This window comes from Protopterus annectens, chromosome 4.part1 (genome assembly GCF_019279795.1).
Source record: "Protopterus annectens isolate FY-2018-M chromosome 4.part1, PAN1.0, whole genome shotgun sequence".
Taxonomy (NCBI): domain Eukaryota; kingdom Metazoa; phylum Chordata; order Ceratodontiformes; family Protopteridae; genus Protopterus; species Protopterus annectens.
The window spans coordinates 402,442,158-402,466,427 of NC_056734.1; the positions used below are offsets into that span (position 1 = coordinate 402,442,158).

At 43.4% G+C, this 24,270-nt stretch overlaps 1 protein-coding gene across 1 annotated transcript in view; it reads right to left on the reverse strand.

The window, feature by feature from the left end:
- The window catches only part of P3H2 (prolyl 3-hydroxylase 2), a 1,547,814-nt gene that overhangs the window by 57,978 nt on the left and 1,465,566 nt on the right, over positions 1-24,270 (reverse strand). The gene's annotated exons all lie outside the window — the stretch shown is intronic.

A 24,270-nucleotide genomic window follows, 5' to 3' on the forward strand; every position in this document is an offset into this window, starting at 1 on the left:
CGAACCTTCTTAATGTAAAATAACTGGCCTGAAGCCCAAGTGCTTAAACCAGAACTAATACACTTTAAGAATAACAGACACTGTGCTCTCAATCAGCAGTTTCCAACTTAGAAGGATGAAAGCTACCTGTCTTGCCATCACAGTGCATGCCACAAACCTTCCTAATGTAAAACAACTGGTCTGAAGCCCAAGTGCTTAATCCAAAAGACTTAGAATGATAGCTACACTTTAATCAAGTTACTACCAAGCAGTAATAAATACAACTGAATACTTTAGAGAATGCCTGGATTAGTGCTCAAGTTACACAAACAAAGCTAGATCCAGCAGGCCCGAATCCAGTCTATGCCACAGCAAACAAGGCACACCAACTTCAGTAAGAAGCAGTTCAGACATGCATGCACTATAAGCCTTTAACCAGAAATTCCCAGCTCAGAAGGGCAGAGTCCAGCCTCTCCTCCCACAAGAGTGCAGACCACAAACCCTCTTAATGTAAAATAACTGGCCTGAAAGCCCAAGTGCTTAAACCAGAATTAATACACTTTTAGAATAACAGACACTGAGCCCTCAATCAGCAGTTCCCAACCTAGAAGGATGTAAGCTACCTGTTCTGCCACTACAGTGCAGACCACAAACCCTCTCAGTGCAAAACAACTGGTCCGAAGCCCAAGTGTTTAAACCAAAAGGCTTAGAATGAGTTACACCAAGCAGTAATAAATACAATTGAGTACTTTTAAGATGATGCAAACGTAAAATAAAGTAGGTAGAAACACAAGTACAGTAAAAGCAGATGAAATTTTTTTTTTTCTGAACAAGTGCTGAGATCAAAGAAACAGATTTGAGTGCTGAAACTAGAAAACTGGCTAGTTATAAGAAAAAAACTAAGCTAGAAGGCTTCCCTCCAACACAGAAGGGCTTGGGGGCTCAGAAGCCTACAAATAGTCTATACCGCTTAACAGGAAAGGCAGGAAACAAGCTTAAATTTTTTTTCCCGGATGCTCTCTTTGTACACAGTAGGAGTGCCTGAAATCAGAATATGATCTCACTGCACTCAGTTGAGTGAGCAAATGAGATGGGCCCAGAAGGAGTATCCAAACACAAATTTACAAGAGGGGCGGGCAGTTTCAAGGCCACTAAGATTGGGTGGGACTAACTGAAGAGCAGAGTCAAAACTTCCAGTTCAGTTAATATTCCTGCAACACACAGTTAAAATCAATTTAAATACTGTATTTTTGAAAAAAAAGTGCAGATAAAGGTACTTAAATTCTCTTATACGTCCAGTTGAATACAGCAAGTTCTTAGCCGGCCAAAGCTGAGGTTTTTAAGCAGAAAATATTTCACACTGTACCACTTAAATAGGCAAGGACAGGAAATCAAAGAATGTGGCTACCCCCACACCTGTAATTACTAGCAAATAACAAAATTCAGCAAACACTGACTGACTTCCAGTTCAGTTAATATTCCTGCAACACACAGTTAAAATCAATTTAAATACTGTCTTTTTTTGAAAAAAAAAGTGCAGATAAAGGTACTTAAATTCTCTTATATGTCCAGTTGAATACAGCAAGTTCTTAGCCAGCCAAACCTGAGGTTTTTAAGTCGTTTAAGTGAAAAACAAAGGATAGATGTTGTTAACTGTTGCTGGATGTCAATACAGATATGGAAATAACTGATGTTCTAAAAGATAAGGTACCCATAATGCTCTTATTTCTTTTTTCTTTTTGGTACATGGCACAACATAATCCTCTTATGTCCAACACTCCAGTAATGTCAATATTCTGTATTTCATTCCCAAATGTTTGCCCTGGTTTAAGAAGCCTCCACATTGTATTAAAGCACAAATGACTATTTATTAGCCATTGTTCCCAGCCACTGATCAATGAAAGAACACACATCTTCGATTGCTTAAGTAAGATTTTTTATTTTATTTTATTTTTTTTTATTTTACATTTATATTTTACATTTGTTGACCGGGCTAGTCTAGCTGCATACATGTCCTTTTTCAGTAGAGGCCCGGGGAGAAAAGCTCCCACATTTAACAGTAGTATCACTAAACAATTAGGTACAATAAACTACATTAATATAATAATACACGGATAAATAACATTTTAAATATCCAAGCTGATAGTTTGGTAGGGATTTTATAAGATGATCAGAAGATATAGATACATGTGGAGGAGAGATAAAGTATTAGATAAGCTTGAGAGGCAGACGAGAGATTAGGTACAGATAGACCTATTGGGATTAGTCCGGGTTGGAACATGGGCATAACCATTGAGACTTAAGAAATTCTCTGAGATTAGTTTTGAATAGATTGAGTGAGGTCATGAGCCTAAGGTTGTTTGGAAGGGAATTCCATAGCTTTCCAATGGAGTTAGCATAAAGAGCATCGCCGCCCTTGTTATTAGATTTGATGGTTAGTATCAGAATACTGTTTGAGGATCGAAGGCTACTTAAGTTGGTATAGGGGGTCAGGATTTTGCTCAGCGAGGGGGTTTTCTCTGGTTGATTAATCATTTTGAATGCTTCGGTGAGTTGGTTTAGTTTAAGAAGATTGGGCAGTTCCAGCCAGCCTAGTTTCTTGAGGTTGAGGCAGTGGTGGGTACGATAGGGTGTGCCTGTTACAAATCTGGCAATATGATGGTAGGTGGTAGAGAGGTTATTAAGCTCACGTTTGTTGAGGAATGATAGTATCGGAGAGGCATATAGTAAGGTGGAAAGGAGATGGGTTCGAGCGATAGTTAATTTGGCATGAGGAGTGAGAAAGTTCTTTATTCTGTACATGGAGCCAAGTTTCTTGTTAACTTTTAGTTATGTACTCACCATAACTTCAGATGTTTGGGATCCATCTCGCCTACATTCTGACTGATGGGTTCGGAGCCGATCCCTCGGCTCCGACTCGGCACGCTTATGCCAAAGAGCGAAGTCTCTTATTGGCTGAGCTTACTATATCCCAGGATGCACCACTACCAGTCCCCCAGATCTAGTTTGTCCGCATACATACGCAGACACACATGCTGCTTATATAACATCATCAGATGAAACAAGATAAAAAACAGTAGAACTCAAAACCGTTCAATCTCTTCTGATCTCCAAGGCAGGGGTAAGGAGGGTGGGTATTAGGAATGTAGGCGAGATGGATCCCAAACATCTGAAGTTATGGTGAGTACATAACTAAAAGATGTTATGTGATCCTATCTCGCCTACATTCTGACTGATGGGACAGCGTCCCTAGCACCTGAATCCTGGGTGGCTCACTGGAAAACACTCCTGAGTACCGTGGAACCAAATGATGCTCGCCCTTTAGATGCCACATCCAATTTATAGTGGGAAATGAAAGTGTGCGGGTTGGACCAAGTAGCCGCAGCACAAATCTCAGAAATAGCGAGCTTGGAATGAAAAGCAATAGAAGTAGCCATAGCTCTGGTAGAGTGAACTTTGATAGATGTTGTAAGTTGCTTATTTGAAGAGGAATAAGTCTGAGTTATGCAATCTCTAATCCATTTGGAGATAGTAGCTTTAGTGATGGTTTTACCCAATTTATTATCTGAAAAGGACACAAACAACTGGTCTGATTTTCGAATTTGTTGAGTCCTGTCTAGATAGAAGCGCAATTGCCTGTGAAAATCCAATTTATGGAGGGTGTATTCCGCTTTGTTGGAGAATTTTGGAAAGAAAACTGGTAACTCTAGAGATTGTTGGAGACAGAGATTAGAACAAACCTTTGGAACAAAAGATGGGTTAGGCCTAAGTGATACTCTATCCTTGTGAAAAATCAAGTACGGTGGTTTGACAGATAGGGCTTGAAGCTCTGAAACTCTTCTTGCAGAGGTAATTGCAACTAAGAAGGCAGTTTTCCAAGACAGATATTTTAACTCACATGTAGCAGCCGGTTTGAAAGGGGAAGATGTTAAGGCACGAAGTACCAAATCAAGATCCCACGGAGGCGCAGGATGAAAAACTGGGGGTCTTAACAGCCCAGCACCTTTAATGAAAGTTTTGCATAATCTGCTGCTCATCAACGGTGGATCCATGGATTCGTGAAATTTGGAGATAGCTGCTAGTTGGACTTTAATAGTAGAGACTGAAGATCTTTGATTAAACAAGGATGTTAAAAATTTCAAAACCTCTGGTATCAGGGCAGTGATAGGGTCTAAGCCCCTGAGTTGAGCCCAGATAGCAAACCTCTTCCACTTACTGAGGTACAATTTCTTAGTGGTGGGTTTGTGGGCCGAAGATAAAATGTGAATAACTTCCGGATCTAAGGTGTGATTTCTGACTAAAGTCGGAAGTGGAGGAGCCAAGCTGTCAATTTCAAAGTGTGAAGGGACTGGTGTTGTCGTCCCGACTGATGAATCAGCAGATCCGGAGTTAGATCCAAAAACCAAGGATCGTCCACAGCATGTTTCTTTAGGTAGGGGAACCATACCTGACGAGGCCAGTGCGGAGCAATTAGTATCATTGTGGACCCCAATTGAGAAGCTTTCTGGATGATTTTGGGGAGAAGTGGGACCGGAGGAAAGGCATAAAGTAGTCCTGTTGGCCAAGGTTGGGCTAGAGCATCCATAGCTGCCTCCCCCTGATGCGGAGTCAAGGAGAAGAACCTCTTGCACTTTGTGTTTTGAGGTGTTGCAAACAGGTCGCAGCACGGGGTCCCCCATCTTCTGAAAACCTGAGCTGCTACTGTTTCGTTCAGGGACCACTCGTGAGGAGAGAGAATCGTCCTGCTTAATCTGTCTGCCAATATATTGGATTTCCCTGGAATGTGGGTCGCTACCAAGAAACGGTTGGTAGCTACAGCCCATTCCCACACCCTCATGGCCTCTCTGCAAAGGGGGTAAGATCTGGTCCCTCCTTGTTTGTTTAGATACCAGACCACCGACATGTTGTCTGTGTGGATAGTGATAATGCCTTGAGGGAGAAACTTGTGGAGGGCCTGTAGGGACAGAAGTACAGCCCTCATTTCCAATACATTGATATGGAGAAAGGTTTCGTCTGGAAGCCAGGAACCCTGAACTAACCTGCCCAGACAATGCCCCCCCCACCCTGTCTGGGAGGCATCCGTCGTCAGGGTGGCCGCCGGAGGGGGGATAACAAAAGGTCTTCCCTGATTCAGATTGGATGGCTGAAGCCACCAGCGGAGGTCCCGTTTGCACGTTTCTGTAATCAGAATGTGGTGATTGAGGGGGAGATTCTGAAAGGACCATTGTGTCGATAACAGCCACTGAAGAATCCTCATGTGCAATCTTGCCAGTGGAACTAGGAGAACCGTGGCAGACATCGAACCTAAAAGTTGCAGGACCATCCTGGCTGGGGCTTTGGATCTTGGAAGCAGGGCTTGAACTTGACCTTGTAAAGTTTGAATCCTTTCGGTAGGAAGAAAGACGCATCAATTTTGAGTCTATCTCTGCTCCTATGAATCTTATGTGCTGAGAGGGCAGCAAGACAGACTTTGACCAATTGAATGTAATTCCCAGGGTAGCACCCAGGGTGATGGTGGCTTTGAGGTTGTCTATTAGTAGATGCCTGGTGGTGGCAGTCAGGAGCCAGTCGTCCAGATAGGGAAACACTTGGAATCCAAGACTCCTCAGGTGAGCAGTCACTACTGCCAAACACTTGGTGAACACCCTGGGGGCTGTGGTGAGACCAAAGGGCAGTGCACAAAATTGGAAATGACTGTCTCCCAGGCTGAAGCGCAGATACCTCCTGGACGCCTGATGTATCGGTATGTGATAATAGGCGTCCTTGAGATCTATGGAGCACATCCAAACATCCTTCTCCAACAATGGGAGAATGGATTGTAAAGTGACCATTCGGAATTTGGACTTCATGACGGACTGGTTTAGTTTGCTGAGATCCAATATTGGTCTCAGGTCCCCTGTCTTTTTTGGCACTAAAAAGAACCTTGAGTAATTTCCGGATCCGATCTGGTCTGTGGGGACCGGTTGGATGACTCCTTTTTCTAGCAACTTTGACGCTTCTGCGGCTGCAATTTCCCTTTGACTGGGTGGTGAGTCCGGGATTTTTTTGGACGGTGGGGGTGAGTGTGTGAAGGGAATGGTGTAACCTCCGGCAATAATCCGAAGCACCCATCTGTCCTGAGTGATAGACTCCCAGGCTTTTAGGTGCTTGGCAAAACGGCACCTGACTGGCTCTGGAGCAGCACAGCCGGGCAATCCCTCATGAAGTGTGGGAGGCTGAAGAGCCACAAAAGGACTCACGGTCTCCAGAATTGCGGGGCCCTCTGCCGCCTCTGGGACGGCGTCTCCCAGAAAAATTTCCCCGTCCTCTGCCTCTGGAAGGGGAATCTTCCTGCTGTTGAGGAAAAAACTTACGTGATTTGCGGAACCACATCTTCCCTCCTCCTTTAGCCTTGGGATAAGGCCAAAAGGGAGTGGAATAACGTGCACCTACGGCAGATAAAGTTTTTCCCTCTTGCTCACAGCGGGTAAGAGTGTCTTTAACCTTAGGTCCAAACAAAGAGGACCCATCAAAGGGAGCGTCAGCGAAGGAAGACTTGAAGGCCTCCGCAAAATGACACAAACGGAGCCAGGCTTGTCTCCGTAGAGCCACGCCTGTGCCTGCCGCTCTGCCCGCCCCTTCGGCCGCATATGAAATGAGCCTCATGGACGAGTTAGAAATCGAGGTAAGGATAGCCAACTGAGAGCTAACCGACTGGGCTAGCTGCTCAGGTAGGTTACCTGAGAGGGAATCTGACAGCTCCTTGACCAGATCCCTCTGTAGCCTGGTAAAATGTGCCAAATAATTCAGGGACCTTAGTGTAAAGGCCGCTGAAGTCAGGGTGCACTTCCCGTACTGGTCCATGCTCCTAGACTCCTTATTAGGAGGATGGACGGACGTTGAAGCCTCTGCCACGTCCTGTTGTGTAGCAGATGCCACCACCATGGCATCTACAGCCACGCCTTTTGTCAAGAACTCCTTCTCAGGTGGGGCAGACAAAAATTTGTTAGGGCGAGAAGGCACTGGTTCCACAGTATCTGGATGTTCCCACGCCCGCCGACAAACCAAATCCAGGAGCTCGTCGAAGGGCGGAGACACCCAGGAGGCGGAGGGCTGAGCCCCAAAGGCCTTGAGAAGCACTGACTCATCAGCAGAGGGGGGTTTGGATATCCAGCCGCCTCGATGCTTAAGGATCTCTAAAATGTCTGCGAATGAGACATCATCCGAGGACGACTTTGGGGACCCCTCCGCATCATCAAGATCAGTGTCCGATGTAAGAGACTCGGGGGAGTCCACGTGCTTCCTCTTGCACGATCTCTTCCTTGGGGGCTCCTCCGAAGACAACTCCGAAGAACCCTCAGGAGGAAGGGAACCCCCAGTGGGGTAACCTCAGGCCCCGGGCTCCGCTGCCTAGGGACAGGGGAACTGCCAAAGACCCAGTCTCCACGCCCAGGGAAGGTGCCGGTAAAGCCGTAGAGATGGCCGAAGAAGACTTGGCCAAGGCACTCCTCATAGCTCTGAAAGCCGGACCCCCAGAATCCTGGGAGTGTCCAGTCCCCGGAACCATGATAGCAGACGGAAGTCCCGCAGCCGAAGCACCGAGAGGGAGGCTCGGAACCGACAGCATAGGTCCCGAAACGTCACCCCGGGTCCGGCCGAAGAAGTCCGCGTGCCAAACTCGGACCCGAAGGCCGGGGTTGGAGTAAGGGTCGGAGCCGACCCTAGGATCTCCACCGGTTCCAACAGCACCTGCTCCGACGGAGCCGAAGCGGTCGGAGGAGGAATGGCAATGGAATGGGCTATCGGCTCCGAAGCCAATTGGGTCGGAGCCGAAACAAATTTTTGAAAGACTGGGGACTGGAACAGTCTTTGGAGCACCTGTCTATGTCCGAATCTGACATCCTCGATGACCTAGAGGAGACTGAACGGGTTCGAGTTGGCCTCTCCAACGGCCCCAAGGGGCTAGGGGACCGGCTCGGCGACTCGATAACTATCGGCGCCGAAGGAATACCCAAACCAGTTTCAATCGGTGCGAGGAGGACTTAGGCGCCGAGGAGGAAGTGTCTGGCGGACAACCTTCATCGGCTCTGAGACCAGTGGAGCCGATGAAGGTGACTCCGCCTCGATGCCCCAGCCATCGGCTCGAAGCCAGAGGAGTCGAGACTGGAGGCATCGAGGCAGACCGTTCGCCTCGGCTCCGAAGTCCTTGGAGCCGAAGGAGAAGTCTGCCTATGTCTTTTGGCGGTCGGGTCCGACGGACTGGTCGGAGCCGACGCCCTTTTCTTTTTAGCAGGAGAAGGAGAGGATGCTAAAGCTTCTTCAAAAGAGGGTTTTATAAGGCCTTTCAATATAAGCTTATTTTTCCTCTCTTGGAGGACCCTCGAGGAAAAAGCGTGACACACGCTGCAGGACTCCTGCAAATGTTTGGCGCCCAAACAATATACACAGAGAGAGTGGTCATCCGTGATAGACATTTTAAAACTACATTTAGTGCATTTCTTGAAGCCCGAAGGCCTAGGAGCCTGAGACATTATAAGTAAAACTGAGTAACTCTCTCACAGACAAAACTTTGTTGGAATAGACTGACCCTACAAAGATTAACTTGCCGTTCACAATGATAGCCCGCAATTAAAATAAAGGCCAACTGAAGACATACAACAGTGAATAAATGTATAAAGGAATCCAAGAACCCCTAAGGTTTAAAAGGGATTAACCAACAGGAAAGGCCCTACGGATGAAGGGAGCCTGTAACCAGAACAAACACCAATCACACACAAATTTTCCACAAAAGTTTTCAAAACACACACAAGCACAGAGTAGCTGTTAAAACAGCTTTTTGTTAAAGAATTAGCAAATTTCTGACAGAAAAAGTTAGTGAAAAGACACTACTTAGCTCAGCCAGCTCGAGACCACGTCTTTGCTAGTTAGCGGCAAATGAGATCTGGGGGACTGGTAGTGGTGCATCCTGGGATATAGTAAGCTCAGCCAATAAGAGACTTCGCTCTTTGGCATAAGCGTGCCGAGTCGGAGCCGAGGGATCGGCTCCAAACCCATCAGTCAGAATGTAGGCGAGATAGGATCACATAACATCTGACTTTATGGTTTGGGCAATGTGCATGTCGAATTTAAGCTTGTGGTCAATCGTAACACCTAATAGTTTGGTACAGGGGACGGGCTCAGAGATGGTGCCATTAAATGATTCCACAAAGAAGGTCCTTGGGTTATCAGGGGGGGGTTCTTGGGTCAGTGGATTGGTGGATGTGGGGGAAAATAGAAGTAGCTTGGTTTTTGTCGGGTTGAGTATGAGTTTCCACTGGGAGAACCATTTTTCAACTTTAGCGAAACATTGTTGGGTGGCTACTTGGAGATTTTGAAGAGACCGATCAGAACAGATCAGGGTAGAGTTGTCTGCATATTGAATGCAGGTGGCTCTGGGGATGACTGTGTGGAGATCATTTATAAAAACAGAGAAAAGAAGGGGACCAAGTATGGAGCCCTGTGGAACACCAATGTTGTTTGAGAGCAGGTGAGATAGACTATTTTGCCATTGGACTGCTTGCTGCCTGCCAGTGAGGTAATCCTTAAACCAGCATAGGGCTAGTTTGTCAAGATGGAGGGTTTGTAGGGTGTGTAGTAATAGCTGGTGATTAACCATATCGAAAGCTTTTGATAGGTCGAGGAAGAGAGCAGAAGATGTTAGTTTTTTGTTACGGTTACTATTGACTGAGTCGACAAAGGAGAGGAGGGCAGTGGTTGTACTATGGTGGGGCCAGAAGCCATGCTGGGTTGTGGACAGGAGATTATTGAGGGTGAGGTAGTGTAGGAGTTGTTTGTGAACACACCGTTCCATTATTTTAGCTATTGGAGACAATATTGCAATGGGTCTATAGTTAGATATTTCTGTGGAGGAACCTCCCTTATGAAGTGGAATGATATATGATATTTTCCAAGTAGGGGGGGATTGTAGCCTCAGTAATAGATCTATTAATCAGGATTGATATAGGATAGGCAATGACATCAGCCGATATTTGTAGATTTGTAGGTATTCCGCTGGGAGGCGATCGGCCGCTAGGGTGGACGGCTTTAGTTTTTTTAATAGGGTACGGATATAGGAGGTAGAAACTGGTTGTAAGTTAAAGGAGAGAGGAGGTGTGATGTCAGGAAGAGTAAAGGAGGGAGAAGAGGAAGGTAGATGACTGGCTAAGGACTGGATGGTCTCAGTAAAGAAAGTGTTAAAGGTGTTGGCTACTACCTCTGGTTCTTGACCAGTGAGATTCTCAGGGGCTGGGGTAGTTGATTTCCCAGGATGGAGGAGATTATTAAAACCAGCCCAGAACTTTTTTGGGTTAGTCTGGTATTTGTCCTGGAGGTGACTGTAATATTGTTTTTTGTCTCGAGTTATGTCCGATTTTGTTGAGTTTCTTAGTTGTTGAAATAAAATACGGTCTAGGGGGGTTTTGGTAGCTCTCCATTTGTGCCAAGCCTGGTCACGGAGTTTAATTTTTGTTTTGGTTTCTTTTGTTAACCAGGGAGCTATGCGGTCTTTGGTTCTAATTTGCCTATTTGGGGCATGAGAGTGGAGAATGTTTAAGAAAGTGTCATTAAAGTATGAGACGCTCTCGGCTAGGGGTAGAGTATTTAGGATTGACCAATTGCAGGCTTTTAGTTCCGCAAGGAATAGTTCTGGGTTGAACTTTTTTCTATTTCTAACAAGTTTGTATAAGGGCGGATTGGTACAAGAAAGTTTGTGTTTTAAAATGTAAGTGACAAGGTGGTCACTAAGGTCATTTGGGAGGGTACCAGTGGTATAGTTGTTCGGATCTTTATTGGTGAGAATCCAGTCAATCGTGCTCTCTTTTTGCTGAATATTACCGATTCTAGTTGGAGATGTAATATTTTGGGAGAAGCCATATAGATTGATTGGGTGGGGGTTTGGGTTGGTGGAGCAGTGGGACCAGTCAATATTGAAATCCCCCAGTACTATAGTTTCTTGAGGGTAGTTGGTGGCTAACCAACTTAGAGTTTGCTCTAGGTTTTCAAGGTTCTTTCCTGGTGGGATATAGATTACAACAAGATTGATGCATTTTTGGGTGTTAATGCAAATCTTTAGTGCAATAAGTTCTATGTTAGAGACCTGGGGAGGATGCAGAGGATTCCTAATGATGTTAAGTCTGTTCTTAAACATTACAGCTATTCCTCCGCCCCTTTTGGTTATTCGATCCATCCTTAAGATATTATAGCCAGGTGGGAGAATTTCTTCATCCTTTGTGGCAGGTTTGAGCCATGTTTCTGATAGGCACAAGATATCTGGGGAGTGTGTGGCTATCATAGCATGTAAGCTATGTACTTTATTGTTTATGCTTCTCAGGTTAAGGTGAAAGATGAAGAGGGAGTTAGTAGGAGCTTGGGGTAATGTTGAGGTGACAGAATCATGATTGGTATTGGGGCCTGGATTTGGGTGAATGTCACCATGTTGGGTAATGCATTGTTTTAGGTGCTCTAGGAATCTATGGAGTTTGCTTAGTAGTTTGAGTTGAGATTTATTTTGGTTAAGCTAGGGTAGTGAAGGGTTAGATGAGTTTTATTGAGACCTAGAGTTTTTGCAGGGTGGAGAGAGGGTACTATTGTGTTAGGAGGTAAGTGTGCCTGTGTGATAGTGTGAGCTTTTGGAAAGGGAATTCCTAAGAGTGCTTGGTGTTCGTATCTTGATAGGAGGTACAAGATAGGAAGAAGTAATGTTAGTGAAGAGATGAAGGAATACATAGTTTTGGCCATGGTAGTAAGAAGGAGGTAGCTTGTAGGATGGAGTGAAATAGGAGGAGGCACTTAATTATTTTGGGAGTTGGCTAGGAGTGAGGGGTGAGGTGTTGTGAATTGGAGGACAGGCGTGATAGGGAGGAAGATAGGGTGGGATGGGCTAGATATATCTATAAATTTAGGGGTAGTGGGGGCGGGTGGGATATGGGGGCAGGGTGGGGAGCGAAGCGGAGCGGGGAATACACCTGCCGGGAGTTTGCAGGGCCTTAGAGGCAGCCAGTTGTAAGTATTAAGGTCAGGTGAAAAATAGCACCTTCTAGGATGCAAAGACCTGTAATTTGGGAGGTACTGTTTGTTTTCCTGCTTGCAAGACGCTGCCCAGGTAGGTATATTAAAAATTGGGGTAAATTCCTTTACCCTAGAGTCCTTTTATAGTAGATGGGAGGTGTAGGATTTGTGCATTCGCACCGTCGATGCCAAGTACCTGGGAGCCTCACGGTATACTGTGGTGGGGGGGGGTTCCTAGAATGAGAGAAAGGAGAGATACCACATTTAAATAGCACGTTGTATGCACTGGTTAGATAAAAGTAACGACAGTGAATGTAGCAGGCTATTCTATTAGGGTTAGATAGAGGTAGGTAGGCAGGGGAGAGGTATAGATTTAAGTATGCAGTACCCTACTACATGAAACTACACTTTAGGCTTGTAAATACAGTAGTTACATAGGTAAAATGCATGTTAGTATCCTAGTCCAAGTAAAACACTGAGAGAGAACAATTACACCAGGTAACTTTGGATTAAGCAAGGAACACAAGTATCAGCAGTTACACGTGCAACCTATTGGCGTGCTTAACTTGCAACTGCTATACATTCACACTACACAAAAATAAACTTATCATAAACTAGCAATAGCCGCCTATGCCACACTCGGTACTCTATACTTATATGCGACTGCTATACATACACTGTACACAAAAATAAACTTGTGATAATACTAGCAATAGTCGCCTAAGCCACGCTCGGTAGTCTATGATAATATGCTAGTGGCCATTTGACTACGTTCCCATTCTCCTTAGTTATGACACGGAGCGGGGAATACACCTGCTGGGAGTTTGCAGGGCCTTAGAGGCAGCCAGTTGTAAGTATTAAGGTCAGGTGAAAAATAGCACCTTCTAGGATGCAAAGACCTGTAATTTGGGAGGTACTGTTTGTTTTCCTGCTTGCAAGACGCTACCCAGGTAGGTATATTAAAAATTGGGGTAAATTCCTTTACCCTAGAGTCCTGTTATAGTAGATGGGAGGTGTAGGGTTTGTGCATTCGCACCGTCGATGCCAAGTACCTGGGAGCCTCACGGTATACTGTGGTGGGGGGGGGTTCCTTAATAGAGGCGTCCAGGCAGGAGGACAGAACAGTACCAGCAAGACCAGGAGTTAAGATGGCGGAGACTGGCGGGATATTTGAAAACTCCCTGACATCAGGAAAACCTGCCGGGAGTTTGCAGGGCCTTAGAGGCAGCCAGTTGTAAGTATTAAGGTCAGGTGAAAAATAGCACCTTCTAGTATGCAAAGACCTGTAATTTGGGCGGTACTGTTTGTTTTCCTGCTTGCAAGACGCTGCCCAGGTAGGTATATTAAAAATTGGGGTAAATTCCTTTACCCTAGAGTCCTTTTATAGTAGATGGGAGGTGTAGGGTTTGTGCATTCGCACCGTCGATGCCAAGTACCTGGGAGCCTCACGGTATACTGTGGTGGGGGGGGTTCCTAGAATGAGAGAAAGGAGAGATACCACATTTAAATAGCACGTTGTATGCACTGGTTAGATAAAAGTAACGAGAGTGAATGTAGCAGGCTATTCTATTAGGGTTAGATAGAGGTAGACAGGTAAGGGAGAGGTATAGATTTAAGTATGCAGTACCCTACTACATGAAACTACACTTTAGGCTTGTAAATACAGTAGTTATATAGGTAAAATGCATGTTAGTATCCTAGTCCAAGTAAAACACTGAGAGAGAACAATTACACCAGGTAACTTTGGATTAAGCAAGGAACACAAGTATCAGCAGTTACACGTGCAACCTATTGTCGTGCTTAACTTGCGACTGCTATACATTCACACTACACAAAAATAAACTTATCATAAACTAGCAATAGTCGCCTATGCCACACTTGGTACTCTATACTTATATGCGACTGCTATACATACACTCTACACAAAAATAAACTTGTGATAATACTAGCAATAGTCGCCTAAGCCACGCTCGGTAGTCTATGCTAATATGCTAGTGGCCATTTGACTACGTTCCCATTCTCCTTAGTTATGACACGGAGCGGGGAATACACCTGCTGGGAGTTTGCAGGGCCTTAGAGGCAGCCAGTTGTAAGTATTAAGGTCAGGTGAAAAATAGCACCTTCTAGGATGCAAAGACCTGTAATTTGGGAGGTAATGTTTGTTTTCCTGCTTGCAAGACGCTGCCCAGGTAGGTATATTAAAAATTGGGGTAAATTCCTTTACCCTAGAGTCCTTTTATAGTAGATGGGAGGTGTAGGGTTTGTGCATTCGCACCGTCGATGCCAAGTACCTGGGAGCCTCACGGTATACTGTGGTGGGGGGGGGGTTCCTTAGTAGAGGCGTCCGGGCAGGAGGACAGAACAGTACCAGCAAGACCAGGAGTTAAGATGGCGGAGACTGGTGGGATATTTGAAAACTCCCTGACGTCAGGAAAACCTGCCGGGAGTTTGCAGGGCCTTAGAGGAAGACAGTTGTAAGTATTAAGGTCAGGTGAAAAATAGCACCTTCTAGGATGCAAAGACCTGTAATTTGGGAGGTACTGTTTGTTTTCCTGCTTGCAAGATGCTGCCCAGGTAGGTATATTAAAAATTGGGGTAAATTCCTTTACCCTAGAGTCCTTTTATAGTAGATGGGAGGTGTAGAGTTTGTGCATTCGCACCGTCGATGCCAAGTACCTGGGAGCCTCACAGTATACTGTGGTGGGGGGGGTTTCCTTAGTAGAGGCGTTCGGGCAGGAGGACAGAACAGTACCAGCTAGGTAAGATAGGTAATCACATTCTATTTTGAAGACAAACTATCATACTGTCATGGAAGGTGTCAGCTCTTCTGAAAGATGGCAGGCACAGACAGCCATTTAAAGAGTGGAGGTGGGCAGCTCAGCAAGGGAATGAACTGTGTGGAATTGCTGCTTCTGCATTACTGTGATTCAGGGATGAGTCCAGCAAAAGGCAAACTAAGCAGTCCACAGTGGTTACTTTTACTCTCTCTTTTACTGTGAATTTGCTGCACTGTCATTCCCACAGTTCCCTTAAGGGAAGACGGCGTGTGAGTGTGTGAGTGGTTGTGTGTCTCTGTTCCCTTACCTTTCCTGTATACAACCTATCTGGTGAAATCAGTAATACCAGTCACTGGAGTTTTATAATCACTTTTTGCCCTGTCCTTTTTATGTTTGTAAGACATGAGTACTGACAGTAGGCAAATGGAGCTAAACCCTGTACCTTTGACCGAAGAAGGTAGCTCACTAAAAGCTTTGAACCCTAATCCTCTGCACCAACTGACAGATCTTTATTGATGTCTTCATTTTCTGTAAAATCATTTAGGACTACAGTCAGTAATGGCAAGCATTAAAGTTTCATACTTCTTAATGTTCAGAAAATACATGCGCATTTGTTGATTGGTTTATACTGTAAATGCATGAAGATGTGAATTCTGTAAAAAATCAGCTGGGCTTTTTTCTTTTCTAACAGCCCAGATATTATTCTTAGTCCTCCATTCAGAGAAATTATACCTTGTGGTACCTCTTCCTGCCTTTTCAAGGGTGGTGGCAAAGCTACTAGGGGTTTTAACTGGGCTACTAGAAGTAGCAACAAGCATCTGCCTCTGATATAGTCATATAGGGGCTGAAACTCAAGGAAGTTAAAAACTGTTGACAGGCATGAAGCTGGAAATGAGTACATAAATTAGTGTGTTTGGTTAAAGTGAATTAAGTGTTTATAGAACTGGGGACAGGTCCTGGAAGAAGCTGCAGAGCACCTATATATATGCAATAGCTGCTAGTACAGGAAACGAACATCAAAATTCATGGATAAAAATAAGAATGCATACTAAAAGAGGTACTGCGTTCTAATTTGCATCTGTCACTGACAATAATTGATCTTAATTGCATTTACTTGATTGAACATGAAACAGGCCTGTTACTGAAGGGGATGAAGATTGTACCAACATAAAAATATCCTTATAATTAAATTAAAAAAATGTGTTGGTACTGCAAAGTTATTTTCTGATTTAATTTATTTGCAGTAAAACTGTTAAGATTGCTTAGGTAGCAGTATTTGTATATTAAGCATTTTTTCTGAAAACTATTTTTGATTTACTAAGGATGTGAAAAATATTTAAAGCACTACCAAATTATATTCCATTCCTTTTTATGGCACATAACGTGCATCTGTATTTTCCCACTGTCTCTGCCCTAATTAAGTTCCTTAGTATTTTCTCACACTACTTTAAGTCATTCAGTTTTTTTCTTTTTCTTTTTTTCCTTTAGTAACCAAGTACGTCATATACCTCCTAAGAGGAGAGAAGACACTGAATATTTTAACAATCTTATAAAGAAACAGCAAGCAGTAGATCAACATGTACACATCCAATAAACACAAGCACCCCTGATATAATGACTAGTGTTCAATGAAAAAGTGGTCTAAAATATAAAGTTGTGAGTAAGAGAGAATTCACACTGAATTCCAAAAGACCCAAAGGGATACTAGTGTAACAATTAGCTACATATTTTTAGAAATATTGGGAACATGAAAAGGTTCCCTAAGGCTGGTGGAGGACTTATGCAGTTCCCCTTCATGAAGAGGGAGAAAATCAGAGGCAGAATGATAAAGGCCAGTTAGGATGACGTCAGCCATAGAGAAAAATCATGGAATCATATTTTCTTAATACTGAATTAAGGGGCTCCTTCACAGGTTGCCAAAGTGAAATTCTTTGAGTGTCAGTTGCCTAAAACAAAAAGATGCTGACGAATATAATGTTAGTCGCTGATTTGCATAAGGAAACATAGCCAGTGGGATTTCTAAATATGCACCAGTATTGGCTATTTTATATGGGAGATTTTACCCCTCCTTGTGTTGCTGCGACTGTAGAGTTATGAGGAGGTATATGTGTCTGTGTGCTTGAAGTTGACCTTTTCATCTTTCTGAGTTTTGGGTGTTTGTTATGTTAGGAGAAACATATTAAAACTAAATTAAGGGGAATTACTTGCCAGCGAAACATAGCTGTAGAGGTACACAGGTGCACAGTAAAAAGGTCATGTTAGGTAAAGTCTGTGAGTGAATGTGTCTGTGTTTATTTACATTTGCATGCATTCATGTGAATATGAATGGGACATGTGTCTGGATTTGTACGTTTTTTAATGTGTGTGTGTATGTGTGTGTGTGTATGTGTGTATGTGGTAAGTACATACGTGTGTGTGTGTGTGTATAAAACATTAATAACAAAATGAACACATATGTCTCTTTGTGGTGGTGACAGATTTCAAGAAATTGCAAAGATTCCACCACAGATACATAAAAATATGATAACAGGATAAAAAAAACAGATATCTTTTTCAACATTAGTGCTGTTAGTGATTTATAAAAGGGAAAGTCCCTAATCCCCAGTTACTGCCTATAATCATCTCTGAGGTCACATTTGCTTCAAAGAAAGGTAAACATTTTTTTTCCATAAATAAACAAGCATTTGCCTTTTGTCTTTGCTTGATGAATTTATTTCTGAAATATAGTGTTTGAATTTGTTACATTTAACACTTGTACCTTGGCAGAAATTTTCTCTCCTGGAGGCTACATTAACATATGCATTGGCAAATCAGCAAGGAAGAGATTGTGGTCTCTGATGTGTGTTAGAAGATGTAAAAGTAAAAGACAGTTTGAAAGCACCAAAGCTTATTAGGTTTCACCTGTTCATATTGGCTGCAGTCATACATTGACATACTGATATAGCCCCTCCCCATTTCAGGTAAAACCGCCCATTTGTTTGCTTCCAATAGCCCTTCCTTGAAAGCACTAGTGCCACTGTTTATGTTTAGTTCTTCTTAATTCAGGGATGTTATCTACTTGCAATGTCAACCTTTAGCTTCTGCAGTTCTTGATTTGTTTATTAGTTCTTTACTAATTGAGTTTTCTCTTCACTTTGTACTCTTGGTAACAGAGATAATGCTTATAGTATGGAACAGTGTTTCGCTGTTTACAATGACAGCATATCTTATGTGTCTGCTTATTGGTAGATGCCTTCTATCTTGACATTCATTATGCATACCTGTTATTGTTACTGCACCTTTAACAAGCCAGAACTTTAGCCCTCTGGGTTAACTGACAGACTATAGGGACATAGTTTTAGAGATTTGGGATAAACATGGGGAAGTCTTCCTCAAAGATGGCCAGACAGAACAGTCTAAACAGAATATGATAACTGGGGTTTTGTGGTGTCAAAACATTTATAACTTGTATGGTTGAGGTCTGCTGGCTGTAAGACAGAAATCATTACTATAGAATGCATAGATAAGTGGTCCTGAAGACAAAAGTTCCACTTACTGTCATAAGGATGATGTTGGCCGAACTCAACCTAGTGCAGCGGTGTGTCAGGAAGTTTGCTAGGCCAATGAATCTGAAAATCTTTTGAACTTTGTTTTTGTAAGGTACAGTATATGTGTTTTGTAAGATAACTAATGAAATGATGGGAAATGTGTATTTAAGCTTTAGAAGTAGACTGTTATAGCACTTACAGAATCCTTGGTCAAACAAGACTCTTTGTAACCTCCTATGAGTATATTAATAATGCCAGACCAAGTAAACAATATGGTGGAGGCTTCTCTAGTTAGGTACAAAAATAACCTAAAGAAAAAACTCATTGCACAAGGCAACTCCTCCTCAGACTTCAGGCCAAACTGGATTCTCTTAAAATTTACTGCTCGCAAAAGCAAGCCTCTACTGATTGCTACAGACTATATGCAATTTCCTTCTTCCATAAAGAAATACAAATAATTTATAACTGTCATCCTAAATAACTGTCCCAAAATAATAACATGATGATTCTAGTTGACTTCAACCTAAATTATATTGGCCCTCTTTTATCTGACATGGGTTCTTTACTTACAGAAATGGATCTCCTTCAACTCATAGAACACCCGACAAAACCTAGCCTCAGGTCCTCCATGAACTACACACTTAACCACATTATTACAAATATACCAAACTCCATCTCCAATGTAAACATTCTCCACCATCCTTAAGTGACCACTGCCCAATCAACTTCAAAATTATCAGCCATCATATAAAACTGACACAAATATTAAAAGCCTTTAGAAACCAGTCAAGCACTAATATTGACAAGCTCAAAAACTTTTGCATAGCCCAGAACTGGAACAATAATACAGCAGCCATAAACCTAAATAACTCTGTTCTCCAGCTGCAAGACAATTCTTTCCACTTATCCACAGGCCTTCTAAACCCACCAAAACTGAATGGCTATCCAGTGAGCTGAAACATATCTTCACTATAAAGAATGAGGTGTGACAAGAAATGGAAACAACCGCCACACAGAGAACAGAGGCCTCCTCTGTAGCCTTATATAACTTAGCCCAGCAGTCCATCAGAAGGCACAAAAACAATCTCCAAACAAAGAAACAAATCATTCTTAAATTCTGCAAACAGTTTTGGAAAGAAATTAGCCTTCTTACATAACAAAAGCTTCCTCATTATTCCCTCTCTATAAACACCTTTCAACGTCGCTCATCAAAACATTTCACACCAGATCATGAAATACCCACCCCGCAACCATTTATTCCCCTCTTCAACTTCAAATGCATACATGTCAAAGAAGTTTCTAATATACTTGAAAATATTCACTGATACCCTGCCTGGATATAACAACCTGAATCGCTGGGTTATATATCACTGTAAAGATCACAATGTCTTCATCTCACCCATATATACATATATATATATATATATATATATATATATATATATAGGTTCATAGGTTCATACTAGGCTATCTGCCCTAGGGCATTTATAAGCCTAGCCAGAGTATGTTTGGCTTTCGCCACCCATTTTAAATTAATTTTGCTATGCCCTTTTTCGAGGTCAGTATACTGTGCCTCTGTCTAACAGTGACACAGAAGTGATACCGGGGGTAAACCTACGATCTCCCATCCACTCATCAAGATTCCTCTTGAAAAGAGTCAATGAGGGACTCTGCCTAACCTGGACTGGGATTTTATTCCAGAGTGAAGGGAGCCTCTGGGTTATGAATCTGTCCCTCCAGCATGTCCTATTTATTTCAGTGCTGAGGTTCAAGTCTCTCGAGCGTGTAGCTCGATGGGATTTGGATTTTTTGAGGTGCAGCATGTCCCTTAATTCCAGGTTGGACATGGCCTTATACGTCAGGCACAGGTCACCTCTGAGCAGGCGGTATGCCACTGAGTAGAGCTGGAGTTTCTTTAACCGGGCAGCATATGGCATCTGTTTGAGCCCTTTGATCCTCTTGGTGAGGTACTTTTGGGGTCTTTCCAGTTGCTGCAGGTGTTTGGTAAGGTACATCCCAAAAGGGGCATTGTACTCAATTATGGGCCTGATGAGGGATGAGTAAAGAGGCACTATGACCTCCCCTAATCTAGATGTGAATCCCTTCATGATTAGGTGGGCTATATAAAATGTTTTTCTAACCACTTTGGCCATGTGGTTGTCAAATGAGAGATTGCTATCAGCTTGGGTCCCCAGGTCCCTAATTACTTCTTCTGTACTTAATGGATTACCACCTATGTGGTAATTTGTGGGCACTTTGTTTTTGAAAGGGGATGACTATACACTTTTTGGCGTTTAGCTTGAGGCCATGGCTCTAGCACCAGTTGTCTGTTTCTATGAGGCCCTTTTGGAGGATGCTTGTGTCGGCTGGAGAGTCGATTATGGCGCCCAGTTTGCAGTCATATGCGAACTTGGTCAGCCACAGTCCTTCCGTGTTGGCCTGTACCTCCGAGAAATATATACCAAACAAGAGAGGTCCCAGGACTGAGCCTTGTGGGACACCACTTGTAACTGGTTTGGAGTCTGACATGGCTCCAGCAATTCTAACCATGTGGGTTCTGTCCTTGAGCCAGTTTGCAACCCATCTAGTGACATAGGGGTTTATATTTAAGCTGGTGAGCTTATCTATAATGCCCGAGTGGGGTATTGTATCGAAGGCTTTTGCGAGGTCCAGATAGGCTGTGTGGACCACCTTCCCTTCGTCAATGGCCTTGGTGACTGTTTCAAAGAAGTCAACCAGGTTTAAGAGGCAGGATCTGCCCTTAACAAAGCCAAACTGGGTAGGATCCAGTGTCTGTAGGTCCCCAATATCTTTATTTATGAGGTCCATGATGATCCTTTCCATAGCTTTGCAGACCAAGCTAGTCAGGCTTATGGGGCAATAGTTTCCAGGGTCCGTTGAGGCACCACCTTTGTGGAGAGGGACCACTGTTGCTGTACGCCACTCTTTGGGTACATATCCTGTAGTAAGGCTGAGATTGAACAGTAGTTTTATGTTTGGGTTTAGCTCTTCTTGGAGTTCATGTAGGACGCAGCCTGGGACACCGTCTGGTCCCATTGATGCTGTGTTTTTTGCTTTGGAGAGGGAGGCTCCCACCTGAGCATCTGAGATGTCAGGGGGGCAGCACTCTGCTGGGATAGATATTTGCCCTTTCGGTGGGGAGAGGGGGAGAAGTTTGTGCTGAACCTGTCAGCTAGGATGTTGGCAATGTCTGTGGGATCAGTGTATTTTTTGTCATTTTGGACTAATTCTGAGCATATCTGGGAATTCCCACCCAGGTTCCTAACATAACTAAAGAAAGCCTTGTGATTATCCTTAGTGTCCTGTGCAATTTTTCTCTCGAAGCTGGCCTTTGATGATTTTATGAGTGCCCTTAGTTTTTTGCTAATACTGATCAGAGATGCCTTCCCTTTTGGGATTTTGCTCTATCATGTAGTAGCTTCCTCCTTCTATTGTATAGTTTGTTTATGGCTGGGGTCCACCAGACAGGTCGCCTGCCTTTGGAGGATTGGGTCTTGGTTTTATTTGGGATTGCATGATCCATGCAGTCCTGAAGGTGTTCATAGAATGCATTTATAAAGGATTCTGCGGTCTGGGCCATATTTTCCACAGGCCCGGGGGCTTTGAAGGATTCCACCTCAGTTTTGAGGAGTGTGAAATTTGCTTTAGAGAAGTTTTTCACTGTGGTTTTCTGGGCAGGGGGTGGGGTCGGGATGTGAATATCCAGTGAGATCAGTTTATGGTCTGATCTTACCAGTGAGGGATACACTTCTGGTCTGGAGCATAGAGTCCCCATGTTGGTGATGATCAGGTCCAGTATGTTTTCCCCTCTTGTGGGAGTGGTAACAAGTTGTTCCATAGCATTTGAGTTTATGAATTCTAGGAACCCTTGGGCAAGGGTGTTGGAGCTAGAGTAATGCTCCCAATCTATGTTTGGGTAGTTGAAGTCGTCCAATATAATGGTGTTCGGAGAGACCTTCATATTTTCCAGTGTTCTCAGGAAGGCCGAGTGGGGTTCCTGGGTTTGGGAGGGTGGTCTGTAGCAGGCTATAAACTGGAAGGCAGTTTTACCCACTGTTAGTTGCACATGGATAGTCTCTGATGCTTCGTGCTTTGCCACCAACCTGGAGGTGTGGGTATCTTTGATGAATATCGATGCTCCCCCTCCTTTTGTGGTTCGGTCCAAGTTTTGGGGCCGAAAAGCATGGTATGAGGTATAACCTGGTAGTGCTGGGGTGCTCTCGGGAGCCCTGAACCAGGTTTCTGTTACTGCACAGATATCAATGTTCTCCATGCTAAGGAGAGTTTCGAGTGAGTGCATCTTGAGGTTTAGACTTCTAGCATTGAGTAGCATTACTCTTAGTTTCTTATCCCTTGTGATACCTATGGAGGTGGGTTTGTCTTTTGAGCCTTGCCTAAAAAAGGCACTATGGGGGTAGCAAGAGCCTTTGCCAATATCCGAAAGCCCAGGGGTGACAGGTGCAAGCCGTCCCTAACAAAGCATCGTGGCTTGTCATGCATATCATCCCAAGCTGACAGGCATTGGATCCCCTTTGAATGACACCAATACGTAAGCCAATTGTTGAAATTGATCATCTTGTCTTCATACTGTGGCATCATTCTTGGTGAGGGATATATATATATCAGTATGGATGAGTCTAGTGTCCTGTTAAATATAAATAAGCAAATAAATGAATACACACACACACACACATATACACACACATATACACACACACACACACACACACACACACACACACACACACACACACACACACACACACACACACACACACACACACACACACACTCATACACACACACACACACACACACACACAGTCTTGGTCTGATGCAAAACACTATGTCACAATTTAGAATACTCCTCTAAATAAACCCTTGCCAAAGCAAATTACTGTTGTCCAATATCCATACTCCCAACACTGGATAAACTTCTAGAACAATAGCCTACACACAGCTCTCTCTCTGCATCCAGAAGTATCATCTGCTTTCATCCAAACAGCATTGATGACTCCCTTCCCACCAACTATGCCTACACTCTCACTCTTACTCTTGACCACCCTTCTCTCAACATACCATCTCACATTCTTTGAAATTTCACTTAACAACTATCATAACTCCTCACAAAAACACACTTCTACTATACTCACTTTCACATCATACTCTAATGTTACTTCCACCCCGAGCTATCATCTTTCTAAATTCCATAGACTACATCACCTTACCTACCTACTACAATCAGACAAAAAAATAAAACCTCTAACATTTCTAAATAGCAAATATTTAACTAAACTAGTTAATCCAACACTACAAGATGGTGACATCCACCCCAACCCTGGCCCTATCTCCCCTCCTCCCCAAAACTGCTCACCTAACCTCAATAATAACTTCCTCATAGGACACTTTAACATTCAAAGCATAAATAAGAAAATACCCTTCATCCATGCCCTCTTAGATATCCACTCTTTTGATATTCTCTGCCTCTCTGAAACCTGGCTAAACCCAGGCACAAAGGACTCAGAGATTATACCCCAAGGTTATAATATAGTAAGACATGACCGCTTAAAACGTAAGGGTGGTGGAGTAGCAATACTTTTCAAAAATCAACTTAACATCTCTACTCAACCAGCATGTCCAAACCAAGATAGCAAAATAGAAGCCATCATTATTAAACTACAACTTAATGCCAAAAAAGCAATTTACATTATTTGCTTGTATCTTCCTCCAGGTAACAACATTCCAATATTAGAAGACTATCTTAGTTGGGTTTCTACCACCTACCCCCAAGAAACCATAATTCTAGGCGACGTTAACATTGATTGGAACACAATTAATGCTGATAATCCCTCCTCTCATATTAACCTTCATGGTTTCACCCAAACTATTACCTCAACTACAAGAGTCAATAAGCCCAATAAGAAAGAGAGTATATTAGACTG